This window comes from Ahaetulla prasina, chromosome 4 (genome assembly GCF_028640845.1).
Source record: "Ahaetulla prasina isolate Xishuangbanna chromosome 4, ASM2864084v1, whole genome shotgun sequence".
Taxonomy (NCBI): domain Eukaryota; kingdom Metazoa; phylum Chordata; class Lepidosauria; order Squamata; family Colubridae; genus Ahaetulla; species Ahaetulla prasina.
This window is the reverse complement of record NC_080542.1, coordinates 116102447-116118167: the sequence shown is the minus strand read 5'-3', so window position 1 is coordinate 116118167 and position 15721 is coordinate 116102447. Positions and strand designations below refer to the sequence as shown.

Below are 15721 nucleotides of genomic sequence, written 5' to 3'. Positions count from 1 at the left end.
TGTTGATTCTATGCATCCGTTTATACAAGCCAGTATTGTATTAGCTTTTTTGGCTGCTGCTGCATACTGCTGGCTCATATTCAAGTGATCATCCACAAGAACTCCAAAGTCCCTCTTACAGTTACTGTTTTTGAACCAGGTCTTGCCTAATCTGTACTTATACCTTTAATTTTTCCTGCCTAAATGTAAAACTTTACTTTTCTTCACATTAAAATTCATTTTGTTGGATAGGGCCCATTGTTCAAGTTTGTCAAGATCTTTTTGAATCCTGAGCTTGTCTTCGGGGGTCTTGGCTATTCCTGCAGTTTAGTCTCATCTGCAAATTTGATGAGTTCCCCTTCTATTTCCTCATCTAAGTCATTAATGAAGATATTGAAGAGTACTGGGTCTAAGAAGGAGCCTTATGGTGTCAGCAGTTACAAATCCATCTGGTGGTGATGTTGTCCATTTCACATTTTTCTAGCTTACCGAGAAATAAATTGTGCTCTACTTTGTCAAATGACTTACTGAAATCTAAGTATACTATGTACATAGTATTTAGCTGGTCTACTAATTTAGTGAATTTATCAAATAATGAAACAAGATTGGTTTGGCACAATCTGTTTTTAATAAACCCATGTTGGCTACTAATTATAACTTTATTTGCTTCTAGTTGTTTGCAGATCTGTTTTTTTAAAATTATATTTTCTAGGATCTTCCTACCTAGGTATTGATGTTAGACTGATTGATCTGTAGTTTCTGGGTCTGGTTTTTTGTTTGTTTGTTTTTTGTTTTTGTTTTTAAGATTTGGAAAATTTATGCAGAAGACAGCAGTCCACCCACAAACTTTAGTCTTCTAACCTTAAATATCTGCATTGCAAAAATATTTAATTTGCATACAATATTCCTAATCTACAACATCTTGAATTAAAAAAACCACAAAAACCATAATGAACTCTCTCTTTTGTTTTGGTTTAAAAAAAGTAGGAAGGGGACAAGAAGGTCATTTGAATCAAGGACTTTAGTACAGATGAGTTAATTCTTTATTAAGCAATATTTTTTCAATTTAAATTCCCTCCATATTAGAATTAGAGTTTGGGAGACCAAATTTATGTATAGGAACCTGTATTTCATTCCAGATAATTCTGATGTTGGTCCCAGTAGCTAAATATCTTCTGTTTATACTCTTGTGTAGCCAGTTATTGACTTGAGATACAGATATTCTTATTTTCCTTTCCAGCCCTCTTCCATTAATTAGAGAGAGAATACCATCTGAGAGCCTGAGATTTTTAAAGTCTGCAGTCATACAAGCTAGTCTTTTCAATATCATTTCCCCTTATATTAGCAAAAGGAAACTGTGGCAATAGCATAAAAGAAACCCATCAAAGAAGGTAGAATTATTTCTGCTTTAAATATATTTGGAATAATTGCTTAAGTCCATTAGTTCCTCTATTGCAAAGTATTACAAAAACACTGTATTCTGTGCTGGTTTTGAAAAAGGAAATTAACCATAGTACTAGAAGAACAAGAATGGACTTGACTGAGAAGCCTCCTTCGTTTATGTAGTGAAGCAAAGTTACTACAGAGGAATGAAAAATGCTAGGAGAGCAATAACGGTTCCCTTCTTATGCTTTCTGAGCACAATGGGCAGAAGATCCTTGGGGGACCCAACTAAGTGCATTTCAGTATTTAAAACTAACCAAGTATAAGGGCCGGTTTAGCTCACGCTGGTAAAGCCTGTTATTAAGAACACAGTAGCCTGCAATTACTGCAGGTTCGAGCCCGGCCCAAGGTTGACTCAGCCTTCCATCCTTTATAAGGTAGGTAAAATGAGGACCCAGATTGTTGGGGGGGGGCAATAAGTTGACTTTGTAAAAATATACAAATAGAATGAGACTATTGCCTTATACACTGTAAGCCGCCCTGAGTCTTCGGAGAAGGGCGGGGTATAAATGTAAACAAAAAAAAAAAAAAGTATCCTCAGGTACATTAGACGAACCTGTCCAATCAGTGTTAAAGTAATTCAGTTGCTAGTCCAAATGATTTCTGTATGTCTAACAGAATATACAGGCAATATATTAGACTGGCCTTGGAACTATATCACAGGGTGAACCAGAATTTAACTTTTAGCATTAATGCGAATTTTTCTAATGCCACAAAGAAAACTTTCCTGCCCATACCATAATGTATGATCCTTCTTCACTCCTATTTAAAATATCCATATGCATGAATGTATTCATTGAAACTTATAATCTAGTACAATAGGATTGAGGTGCATTTAATTTGTTAAGACATATATAAATCACATTCCATGAAGCGAACGGAGTTTACAGTTAGCAAAGCAATTCTTTTCTGTGTTATTCTGTTGAAATAAATGGCTTATTTATAAAATTACTACTATGCCTTTGGTGGTTTCCACACACTTCAATGGAACTTCAGTAGAAGACATTTGTCATTTGTTTATTAGTATGCAAGGTGTCACTCAGGTTTTTTATCTTCATTATTGAACATTTGAGGCTTGATAACACAGTTTGATAACTGGAAAGCAAATGTATATTGAGAGCATTTACATAAAGGATGGTTCAAACTCCACGTCATTCATAACATGGGTTGATATTTTGCCTTACTGCAGTGTGTAAACCCATCAATTTTGATACAATGTGATGCAAAATACTACAATGTATTCAACAAGTCAAGGTTTTAAAACTCTGCTTAGCAGAATATGAACCTCTTAGTGTCAAAACTGAAATCGTGTTGGAGAAGACTATTTGTTGTTGTTGAAAAACCATGATTATGATAAAATATGGAAGTTAATTCCACACCTAACTTAGTTAGATATCTCATTTAGATACCAAAAAGTTTCTTGACATCTGGGAAATATTAGCTTTTATCATTTGGAGAAAATATAAGAGCACAAGCGTGCCTACCGTTCCTGTCCTATTGTTTCCTTTCATTATATCCAATTAATATAGTTATTACATACTCATACTTATGTATAATATATACTGTGTGACAAAATAAATAAAATAAAATAAAATAAATAAATAAATTTCAAATTGCAGGACATTTTGTGGCAGAAGAGTAAGGGGGACAGAAAGACTGAAAATAAAATTTCTTATGCTCATATTATATATATATATTTGTTTTCTGAGGTTTTCACGGGTGTTTGTATGTAGGTCTTTGGTTGTTCGGGTTTTCTCCCGTGTAAAATTGGAAATGTCTTGGCAACGTTTCGACGAAGTCTCATTCGTTATCTTCAGGCTTCAACCGTGCTTCTGGGAGCAATGTGTGATTGCAGCTGTTTCTTCCTTTTAACTGCTAGTGGGGTTTGAACTGATTGGGTGGGAGCTTGGCTGTGCTCTGATTGGATGGGGTTTTTGTGCTCTGATTGGCTGGGGTGTGTCCTGTTTGGGTGGGGGCTTGGTTGTGCTCAATTTAGTCTGTGTTGCAGGGGGATTTGAGCTGGTGAGCTGCATAGCTGTTGTTTGGCTTTGTGGTGGTGCTACATCTTCATAGTGGGTGTCAGTCTGCTGCATGTATGGATTGGAGGGGTTTGAAATGGCTAATGTTGCAGCTGCGGTCTGGCTTCTGGTCCTTGGTCGTGCTTCATGATCAGTGTGGGTTTGGGTCTGCTTTCTGGGTGGATGTGCAGTGGTGACATCCTGTGTGGACCTCGTGAGTGTGGGTCTGGTGTCATTCCTCGTGTTAGGGACTCGTTTGTCAATAAGGGCGGGTTTCCAAATGGCTGGTAGGCGGGAGGTATCATCTCGTTTGTTCATGCTGTGTGGGCGTTTTTCTATCTCAATGGCTTCTCTGATTATTCTGTTGTTAAAGTGTTCAGTTTTGGCGATAGTTCTGGTCTTTTTAAAGTCAATATCGTGTCCTGTGACTTTAAAGTGTTGGACCAGGGAAGAAGTTGGTTCCTCTTTTTTGACTGAGTTCTTGTGTTCTTCAATGCGTGCACTTATTCTTCTGTTGGTTTGTCCAATGTATGTGGTGGGGCAGGCGGTGCATGGGATTTCATATACTCCTTGATTTTCTAACTCAATTTTGTCTTTGGGGTTTCTTAGGATGGTGGATATTTTTTGGTTTGTGCAGAATGCTGTCTTGATGTTGTGTTTGTGGAGGATCTTGCTGATTCTGTCTGTGGTGCCTTTTATATATGGGAGGAGGGCTGTGCCATTTTCTTGTTCTCTGTGTTGGATTTTAGTGGGGGGTTGTTTTTGGATTAGCTTGGTAATCTTATTTCTTTGGAATCCATTGGATGTTAGTACATTAGTGAGAGTGTCTAGTTCGGTTTTTAGGTGTTGTTCGTCAGCTAAGCATTTATATATAAATATATAAATATATATATATATAAATATAAATATAAATATAAATATATATATATATATATATATATATATATATATATATATATATATATATATATATATATATTCTGAGGTTTTCGCAGGTGTTTGTATGTAGGTCTTTGGTTATTCGGGTTTTCTCCCGCGTAAAATTGGAAGTGTCTTGGCGATGTTTCGACGAAGTCTCATTCGTCATCTTCAGGCTTCAGCTTCGTGCTTCTGGGAGCAATGTGTGATTGCAGCTGTTTCTTCCTTTTTAACTGCTAGTGGGGGTTTGAACTGATTGGGTGGGAGCTTGACTGTGCTCTGATTGGCTGGGGTTTTTTTTGTGCTCTGATTGGCTGAGATGTGTCCTGTTTGGGTGGGGGCTTGGTTGTGAGGAACTGTATTTTGGGGTGTAGGCTATTGTGAGGAAGTTGTCAAGTTTTTCTTTCCCGTGTGGCCAGTGCTAGTGCTAGTGGGGGTTTGAAACCCAATGGCTCCCTAGGACACACCATCTACCAGAAGAAAACACACACAAACCGCTATCCTCCCTAACACGAGGAATGACACCAGACCCACACTCACGAGGTCCACACAGGATGTCACCACCACACATCCACCCAGAAAGCAAACCCAAATCCACACTAATCATGAAGCACGACCAAGGACCAGAAGCCAGACTGCAGCTGCAACATTAGCCATTTCAAACCCAATCCATACATGCAGCAGCAGACACCCACTATGAAGATGTAGCACGACCACAAACACTAAGCCAAACAACAGCAATGTAGCTCACCAGCTCAAATCCCCCTGCAACACAGACTAATCTGAGCACAACCAAGCCCCCACCCAAACAGGACACACCCCCAGCCAATCAAGAGCACAAAAAAACCCCGCAGCCAATCAGAGCACAGCCAAGCTCCCACCTAATCAGTTCAAACCCCCACTAGCAGTTAAAAAGGAAGAAATAGCTGCAATCACACATTGCTCCCAGAAGGACGAAGCTGAAGCCTGAAGATGACGAATGAGACTTCGTCGAAACGTCGCCAAGACACTTCCAATTTTATGCGGGAGAAAACCCGAATAACCAAAGACCTACATACAAACACCCGCGAAAACCTCAGAAAACATATATGTGTGTGTGTATGTATGTATATATATATATATATATATATATATATATATATATATATATATATATATATATATGTATATATATATATATATATATATATATATATATATATATATATATATATATATATATATATATATATATATATATATCTGTCTGTCTATAATTCTTTCAAAATAATCTAATTTTTGCTGTGTCTGAATATACTTTATTACTACTTATTTTCCAGATCTGAAACTTTTAGCGCACTCTGTGTTCCTTCCAAAAAAACAAATAAATAAATAAAATTTCTGCCTGCTTGGATGTCTAAATAAAAATCTTAAAGCCATCAGTTGGACTTCAGCAAAGGTTCAAGTTTATAACTGGCCACAATAGCTTACTAAATGACCTTGGGCCAATCACCCTCTTTCCAACCAGCCTAACAAGAATGTTGCAGTTCTGAGGATAAATAGAAGGAAAGAATATTACTTTGGCCAAATTAAAAAAAAGCAGGTTATATATATTGTTGATTAGAATTTATTCAATCAACAATGTTGGTTTTTCAAATCTGCTTAAAATATTTTTGAAAGAATATTTCCTTTATTATTATTGAGAATTGGAATAAGTTTATTTTTTTTCTTTAAGTTTGTAATATCTTTTCGCATTTGTGCCATTGGATTTCCATTTTATTAGTATTGTTTCATTACCTGGAAGCACCCAGAATTAAACTGTATATTTTCTTGAGTGTTTTGCTGTAGAAAAACAATTAGCTAACTATTATGAATAAGCAAAATAATTCTAAACCAGAGAACCACATGCTATTTCACAGTACTTAAATTCACAGTACCTTAGTTTTCCTCTGGGAAGCAAAGAAAAGAACTGAGTATAAATGGTGGCAGTTTAGCAATCTTAAAATGCAGTGAGTATCTTGGGAAGCATTAACTTGAGGCTATTGTGTTCCTGAAAATCAGCATGTGACCTCATATAATACCTCTTCATGTCCATGTCCAATTTTTAAAAGATAAAACTGAATGCAACAGAAGAAAGGAAGAAGTGATTTCTAGTTTATTTAGAACATTTATTTTATTCACTCTCTCTCCTTCTGCTTCATCTACTTAATGACTCCCCCCCCCAATAAGAATTATCTCTTTTCCTAATAATATTTGGAAATGCATTGAGAAAGGACTCTTCCAGTTGGAACTGTCAGATGTTACAGAAATAAAGTCAAGTAATCGCCAGTAACTTCATTTCAGAGATTCAACTTTTTGAACTCTGAAAGCCAATGCAAACTTCAGGGTTGAATTCTCTGGCAGCAAGAGAAAATCAGAATGGAAAAAAGTTTATTGAATGGAGTTCTTCCTTAGAAACAAGGAGAAATAGCAATTCTTTATGAATGTGTAAAAAATTTTTGTTTCACAATCTTTATACTATTAATAAATGCATGCTATGCTGGATGTGAGAACATGTTTTTGAGCCTAGTGGCACACAAATATAATAAACACATTTACTGCTGTTTGCCAAGACAGAAGGCATTTTGCTAACTTGTCCTATCTCAAATAAATATGAGATGCTACCATAGTGAGGACACTAGGAATTTTTTTTCTTAAAATAGCTGTTATTTAAAATTTCAATCTGAAGTACCAATGTGTTTTATTCTGTTTTACCAGCTGCAAAATCAATTTTGCAGTAATAGCAAGAACAGAGATCAGTTCTGCCAAAGTTATCAAGTGCTTGAACTACAAAGAAACTTAAACGTAAAGAACTCTTGTGTATTTTATTTCAGTTATGATCCAATATACTGAACAGCCCATATGATAAATACTGGGTTTAATGCAGTTTTAATGAAAACCCATGTTGAATGCATTTCCATAAATGAATGAGTGTTGACAAATTGACACAACCTTTCCAACTGTTTATGTACAAGTATCTACAATATACCAGTACCTTAGATAACAGTAGCAAAACATTAATTTTATCTCTAAAGAGAAAAAGAAGAATTTATTTTGATGAACAGAGTTGTTAGTCCTACTCTGACCCTATTTCCTTCAAACTCCTTTTACACTGAGTAAAGAGAAACATCTTTTAAGTAGAGTAATGGAACTCTGCTACTATTACCCAATGTAAATAACATGTAGTATGCAACATAATATTTGGAGATGCAGCTATCAGATTTGAAGTCTTGGAATAACTATGAATGTTTTTTTACTCCCAGCCACTTTATGAAAGACAGCTACCTATTTTGAAATGCAATGTACAAATTTAATGAATATAATAAATTCTGCATCAATTTTTATATACTGCTACAAGACCACAACCTAGAACTGCTGTTGCAGTTTTACTGCTTTCAAAGCCATGTGTACACATACCTGTCATAGAATCTGTTAAATGTCATAAAGAAAGAAGGGGGGGGGGAATGAAAAAATCCAGAATATCTCAAGGTAACGAGAAAAATTGATTTGCATTTAGTTTTTGTAAAGATGCAACTTCTAATTGTGACATATATTGAGTGTTCAATAGCTACTGCACATATGCAATGCACACATAATATTGCACATAATTTCATTCCATTGAGCAATATTTCAAATGCCAGTTACATATCCTATGCATACTAACATCTATGATTTATTCTGCATTCATTTTAGACAAAAGTTATATGAAAACTGCTAGGTTGGTTATACCTTCACTGATACCCAAAAGTTGGTAAACCTTTGCAACTGGCTAACACATCCATTGCAGTGTCCAGTACGATTTCTACTGTTCTTTTCATAAAACAGGTAGAATTCCTTCACTCTGCCACATCAACTGCACAGTGTCTCTGCATGTTAAAATTTCCATCCAGCTGCCACATTGGCACGTTATTTGTTTGCTGTGTCCAAGACTGTAGCTATCACCCTTTATGTGGACTGCAAGGGAATCAAATTGTTTCCAACATGATAAGAGAGACTGCTCCAAAGACTCTTCTAAAATGAAGACTGAGGAATTCTCACCCACATTGGATCCAGGTTGCTGCACTCCAATTGACTTTATCCCTCTTCACACTTCCAATTGTTTTCATTTCCCTCTTATAAACCTAACTGGCATCCCTCACTCAAGGCATAAATGTTCAGTGCACCAAGTTCTTCAGAAAGATGCTCTACTTTCCTACAGTGAACACTGCAAGGAGCTGAGCAAAAGAAAAATCTTTAGCTAAGCTAGAAGTTCATCTTGAAAGGGAGGGGAAAGGGGAGATTATTTTGCTTCTAGATACTGAATTCCTAGAGTGAAAAGGAAAAGGCAGGTACAATATTATGTCTGTTCCTCTCTTAATAGATTTTTCTTTTGGAGAAAAGGAACGAGAGAGCAGAAGCCCCCTCCCTATAAATACAGAACAGTAACAAGTGGAAGATGATGTTGAATGTCTGAATCCTGCAAAAATAAAAATAAAAAAAAATCCCAAGAATGGATGCAGAGAAGCTCAGTTCAAAATACTGTAAAGACAGCAATCGCTCAAATGAACTCTTGCAACTGCAGCTTTCTAAGCGGGATTTGGCTTTTACACTACCAGCAAAACTACGCAGATCCCCAGTCTGAAAGAATCCCATTCCTTCTACCGTCCTCCCTTTCCCAAGATTTAATAATCCTCACATAAAATCAGCCAAAGCTCCAACTTGACGGCACTTACCTCCCCTCCTGAAATGCAGACAGAGGAGTTTATTCTCTCTGAATCTCCCCTGCAGCACCGGGTCCCAGCACTTGGAAACTAGGCGGCTATCTTTTTGCAAGATCTGATCGCTGAATTCCACCTTTCCTTCCCAAAGGTGGGCTGGGGGAGACCGAGTTGTAAAAAAGATCAAGGATGCCCAAATGTACAGTAGTTGTACCACGAGGGCTACCGAAGTCTGAAAGAGGGCAGGAATCAGCCGCGGCGCCCCAGAAAAGGGATCCCCACCAGACAGGAGTCCCTTGGCGCGCGCTGCAGGATCGATGCCCTTTCAGGCTGAACTGAACTGCCTCTCTTTGCACATCCCGCAGCAGCTCACTCGGTCATTCCACACCGGCAGAAGGTGACGGGAAAGGACCAGCGCACAGCGCCTCCTTGCCCAGGTCCCAGCTGGGGAACTCAAGCGGACAGAGGCAGGGCTAACTGGCAGCTTAGCCCAGACTTTAAAGGAGCCGCACGCTCGGTTGCCTCCCTCCAGCAATACCGAGGATAGCCGTAGAAACTAGGCGAGCGGCTGTCACGGGGACATGAAGAGGCGGGGGCTTCTTACGGAAAAGAGGAAACCCGGCTGGTGGCGTGAGTGTGGACGTGATCCGCTACACCCCTTTCCAGTTGGGGAGGCACGCTTGCCGGTACGGTTCCGAAAATTGAGGAAGATGTTAGAAAGGCCCGAATACATACCCGAACCTGAGTGATCTAGTCTAGTTAAGACAACAGGCTAGTTAAGTGGGAGGCCATGAGTTCAAGTTCTGCCTTACCCATGAAAGCCAGCTGGATGATTTACAACCCCAACTCACCTCTCGGGGCTGCTGCTGTTGGAAAAGAGTAAGTTCAACGCCTGGAGTTATTTGTGAAATAACAAAAGCGGGATATAAATAAATTCAATCAATCAATCAATCAATAAGTACATTTACCTCAGCTATTGATTCCAGTGCTTGTTTGCTCTTAAAAGAAACCATCATAAAGGTGATTTAATGCAACACCATGGCTACACTAATATTTCACACAAATTTTTGGTGTCTAGGAAGTTAGCACTTATCCCTCTCCTAGAAGAATGAAATATTTTGGAGGATATTGAATGGGCAGAGCATTGTGTTTCTCTAGATGAGTAATGGAGAAACCTGTTTTAAAGACAAAGCAACTCCCTGCCAACACCTTTGTCAATGGGCCATTAAGGCCTCAGCCAAGCTCACTCATTCCCCCCACCTTTGTCAATGGACCATCATCTGCAACACAATAGGACTCATCTAGCAACAGAAACTCACCACATGGCAAGGCTCAAGCAAGCTTGAGAGAAAACCTACAAAGTTAGTTAAGACCCCTAGACCACCTGGGAGTTTGACAACCAATCAGGGTACATTTCTTATACAGGAACAGGAAACACCAGGATGGGGCCCCACAGAGAGTATAAACTCAGGCACTCAGCATCTTTTTTAAAAAAATTTATTTGAATTTATATCCCGCCCTTCTCCGAAGACTCAGGGTGGCTTACACTGCGTTAAGCAATAATCTTCATCCATTTGTATATTATATACAAAGTCAACTTTTATTGCCCCCAACAATCTGGGTCCTCATTTTACCTACCTTATAAAGGATGGAAGGCTAAGTCAACCTTGGGCCTGGTGGGACTTGAACTTGCAGTAATTGCAAGCAGCTGTGTTAATAACAGACAGACTTAGTCTGCTGAGCCACCAGAGGCCTTTCTTGTCTTTCTCTTCTCATTTTTCTTCTCCTCTTCTTCTCCTTTCCTCTCTGGTTCTTCATCCAACACCTTGAAATATGTGATCACCTTTTCTACTCAGGAACGCAAGCCATGTGCTCCTGTTCAGGAACTCAAGCTATGTGATTCCTGTCCACCATTAAACCATCTTTCCAAGCAGTCTCCATGTTTCCAGTGTCTTTTTCCCCACTTGGAACAGAACCCAGATGGACTTTTCTTCCAACAGGTGTATGCGTAAAAGCTGACTCCCAAGAAATAGAGGTGATTCAGCAATAACTTGCAGTCTTGCTAACTTTTCCCTGTCTTAGAGTAGCAGAGATCCCAGCTCAGAGATCTGGTCTGATCCCTGACCTGAAAACCAGGCTAAGGAGGCCTTCATGTTTGGCCTACTTGCCCCAGCCTTGCCATGTGAGGGGAGCAGAGAAAGAGAAAGAACCGTCAGTTGATCCTTTTGCTGAGAAGTTGGTGGAGGTACTGGACCTTTGACTTTATTACAAACTTTCCAGCCAGAAGATATGATATGCATTAAATATGTCTTATCAAATACACATGCCCATTCCTAAAGTCTATAGATGTAATAAAAAGTAGGGCTAATGTACAATAAAATGCTATAAAAATAAGGGAGAGAATATGAGCATAGAATTAATATGCCCCTCCAACGCCAAATCAATTAAAATAAATTGAGGCACAGAATTTGGGAAGATATATCAGAATCCAAATTGTACTCTCTGCCTGGGTGTTTCTTCAGAATGGAATAGATTAATGTAATCTGACATTCCCTGACAAGAGACCATATGGCTCAGAGACTCCACAGAACATCCAAGCATAAGTATACACACTGATGAAGAGGGATAGTTTTTTTATAATGCCTCAATAGGACTACAGAAAGTAATGCATCCAGCCTGGCCCAGTGAAATTTTAACATTGTAGTGGAAGAAAGATAAAGTGGTGGGACCAACCCATTTGAAATAAAATATTATAGACTGTGGATTAGATATTAGGTTTATATTAGTTTGAAAATTTGCATCACTTCCCAAGGGCATCATCTGCAGACATGCAGAAAATAAATGGCAGCTGCTTCTTTAAAAAGCAGCTTTCTTTTGCTGGCTAAGTCTAAGATAGTTCTTGGTGCATCGGTCAGAATTAGGGTCCATAAGCAAGATAGATGTTTTAAAAGGAAAGAACTCTTAACTATGCCTTTCTGTAGGAAGAAGGAGGGATGAAGGAAATACTAGCAGTCAATTATTCAAGGTCATCATCTGAGATATGAAAAGCTTAAAGGAGTAACTGATTACTTGCTTATTCTTTCCACTGTGTAGAGAAGGAAGAGATAAGTTCTTCTTGCCAGTCCTTTTTCTATGATAGTCTACCTGAAGCTGTCATGATATTGCAGTGCAGATCTGATACTGACTGGTACATTTGTTAATTTAATAGATATATTACAAAAAACCCCTGAATCTCAGACCTCTGTCATGAAATAAACAAATCCTGACCCTATAAAACTTACTGTGAAAGCTGCTATCAGTTCAGAGACCTGGGACTATTAAAGAATTATTTCAAAAGGAAATTGCAATAGCCTTTTGCAACAAAAACGATAGACTTCTGGGACATAAAATAATAAGACATCTGTTTAATTTATTTGACTATCTTTATGCCACCCACCTACCAATATTCTGAATGGCTCACAACAGTAAAAGCATAATCAAAACATCTCAGCTGAAAAAAATCATAAAACATCATCCAGATAATGTTCTATAAATAGACGAATCACATAAAAGCATTTTGCAAACAAGTATCATACTTCACATGCAAGAGTACACTTACTGTGTTAAACTCCCCAAAATTACTTGTTTGTTTCCTTAAGAAAAAGGACTTCCTTAGTGGGGAGCTGAATGAACCTGATATAAGCCTCTTCTAATCAGTTTGGTTCATATAAATTGATATTCACTGTGTATTTGATAGCACAGTTGCAAGAAAAGCAAAACTACTCTAATGAAAGTCATTTTAAAATTCATTGAACAACATCCCGGCTAAATTAAGCTTTATAGTGTGCTATTCATAAATTATTAGTAAATGTGATTATGTGAAAAGGCAGTTGTGTTGAACCTGAAAGAAAGAATAAAAAACTATTATTTCAAAAATAAAGGATTTCCCAAGAGATTAATTTCTAATTGCCCTGAGATCACTAAATATTTTCCAGCTGTGCTATTGAAAGCTAATACGCTGGTTCTATGTGGTGTGAGTATGTGAAAAGAGAATATAGAAAAGGAATCAGTTAAATAAAATACAGGAGCTGGGGTTTTCTGTATATGTACAATAAATAATAAATCATGTATTGTAAATGTGATTCCTTTGAAATTTGGAAGGACCTTTAGCAAGCACAGTTTATGTATTAAAATGTATTTTTATTAATACATTGACAAACTATGTATATGGAACTAGTTGGTGGCTTTAAAAGCACATGAAGAAATGGATCAAATTACATTTCAGAAAAGAAAACACTATAAGGTGTTTTTTAGCTATGAAGTACAATCCTATATATCTGAATCCACTGAATCAATAGGGATTATTCCTAAATTAATGTACCTGGTATTACAGTTTGAATAGTTACATATAAAACAGTCTTTAGAATTGTTCACTATTCCTTCTGTAGCCACATTTCATCTTTTCCCGCACGTTAAGTGCTAGTGTTGAGCTAGTGAAAATTGTAGTTTGACAGTCTTCAATGTTATACAGTGCTTCATAATTGTTATTTTCAATCTTCTGAGTATGCAGCACTTATACCCCGAAACAAAATTTTTAGAGTAGTTTCCTAGATAAGAACTACTGAAAATAGAAAAGCTTTGCACATTGGAAACACTATCCAATTGCATTTTAATTTACTGTAATACTGTGAAAATCCAGCCTTTATGGATCCTTATGTTATCTCAATTGAGCCAATTACTTTGGGTTAATCATGGTTAACCATGGTAAGCATTGTCTCTGATTATAGTCTATATCAATAAAAGGGCAGCAAATAAATATGCCAGAAAATCAAAGAAAAGCGTATGAAAGGACAAGATGGCATTGACTGCAGGATAAATCAATTAAAAATGTAAAACAGAGGAATAAAAATCCATAGACATGAAATTAAACAGCAGGTTAAACAATATGGGTAAACCAAAAAGGTCAATGTCTAGTATCAGAAAATCATCAAAATAAGCAGAAATAAGTTATTTCAAAGGACATATTTTAAGTCAAAGAAATCCATAGATTGTTCTGAAAATAGCTTTGGAAGGTGACCTCTTGACAGGTTGTATAGGAAGAGGGCAAAGTTGCAAGTTTCCAAACTTTGAAAAGTAAAAAAAAACACACACAATACTTTAATACAGGCTTGAAATTATCTGTAAAATGATCAAGTACTGATTCAATACATATTTATTGCTCACTTCCTATTAGCAGTCCCACATTGTAGTTTTTTGTCCATTTTTAAAAGTAGTTCCCTATATTCAACATTGCAAAAATCAGGTATTAAGATAAATCAATATTGAAAAGTTATATATAGTAGTGGGATAACAGAAAACCATAGAAGGAATAGTCAGAATTGGAATGAATCTAGGCACTGCAAGCTAGAATAATAATAAAAAGAAAACTACATAAAAACATTTTACAATTAGTGAAGTCACTCCCTTGAGATTAACCATGCAAGGCTCTCACTAACTCAGGTCACATGCTGCATAAAACTGTGAGCCAATAATTGATCAATTCTAATTTCTAGCTAGATTAATCCACCATTATTTAATATATTTAGGCAACAATGCTAACTTCTCTTCCTAGACCCGAGATGGCGAACCTATGGCACGTATGCCACAGGTGGCACACAGGGCCCTCTCTGTGGGCATGCGAACCACCGCCCCAACTCAGCTCTGCCGTGCATGCGTGTGCACCTCCCGCTGGCCAGCTGATCGTTGAGTCACTGCTGCGCATGTGTGGGGTGTGTGTGGGGGCCACACATGCATGCAGCCCCCCGCATGTATGTGCAGGGGTGGGGCACATGCAGGGAGCATGTGCACACATGCATGGGGGCACGGTTCATGCAGTGGGGCTGCGCATGCATGCATGGGGGCGTGGGGTGTGTGGGTGGCTGCATGCGTGGGGGCGAGGCACACGCACGAGGGCTGTGCATGCATTGTATTTTGGGGGTTTGGATACTGGTCTGGAAAAGGTTAGCCATCACTATCCTAAACAAACCACTCTGAATCTTGTGGCAACTTAAAAGCAGATTTATTTAGCTTATATTTTTGTGGGCTGCAATCCATTCCAATAAATGCAGATAATGGTATCCTATGAGGGATACATTTGCATGTATCTCCAGTGTTTATAAGTGGGGAAGTCAGGGAGGAACCCCATGTTTAATTATTTGTATATGAGTACACATATATTTATATTTGTGCAGATTTTATAGTGACGCAGACCAGGTTTCATTGCTGCTAAAGAATTCTGGGAATTGCAGTCCAAACATATTTGAAATAGGGTTTGATCCATAAAAGCTTATAAAAAAATCTATTAGAATTTAAAATGTACCAAGACTGTTCGTTATTTTTATTGAAATGGAATAATATGGTTATGTCTCTGGAAATTACTAACTTGCAAACTTTTTTTTCTTTGGCAAGGACTAGCCTTCCAAAGGTTTTGCAGATATAGATGAGAAAGCTTGGAGATATTCTCTGTCTAGGCTGGTTTCATATGGCAGCACCCATTCCATAATTTTTGAAATTTTAGATAAATTCTGTTAGAGCATTTGTGTTGTAATGCATGTCACACACTTACAATATAGTTTGACCTGTTCCTCTACTGCACAAATATTTCAGAGTTTTCTGTTTCCAATCTAAAAC

General features: G+C 37.7%; 1 protein-coding gene across 2 annotated transcripts in view; it reads right to left on the bottom strand.

Moving 5' to 3' along the window:
• Positions 1–9578, bottom strand: part of CALCR (calcitonin receptor) — a 175640-nt gene extending 166062 nt beyond the window's left edge. For both annotated transcript variants that reach the window (XM_058183018.1, XM_058183019.1), the window contains exon 1: positions 9089–9578. The gene's annotated coding sequence lies outside the window, so the exon portion shown is untranslated. The remainder of the gene's footprint in view (positions 1–9088) is intronic.
• Positions 9579–15721: the final 6143 nt, after the last annotated feature.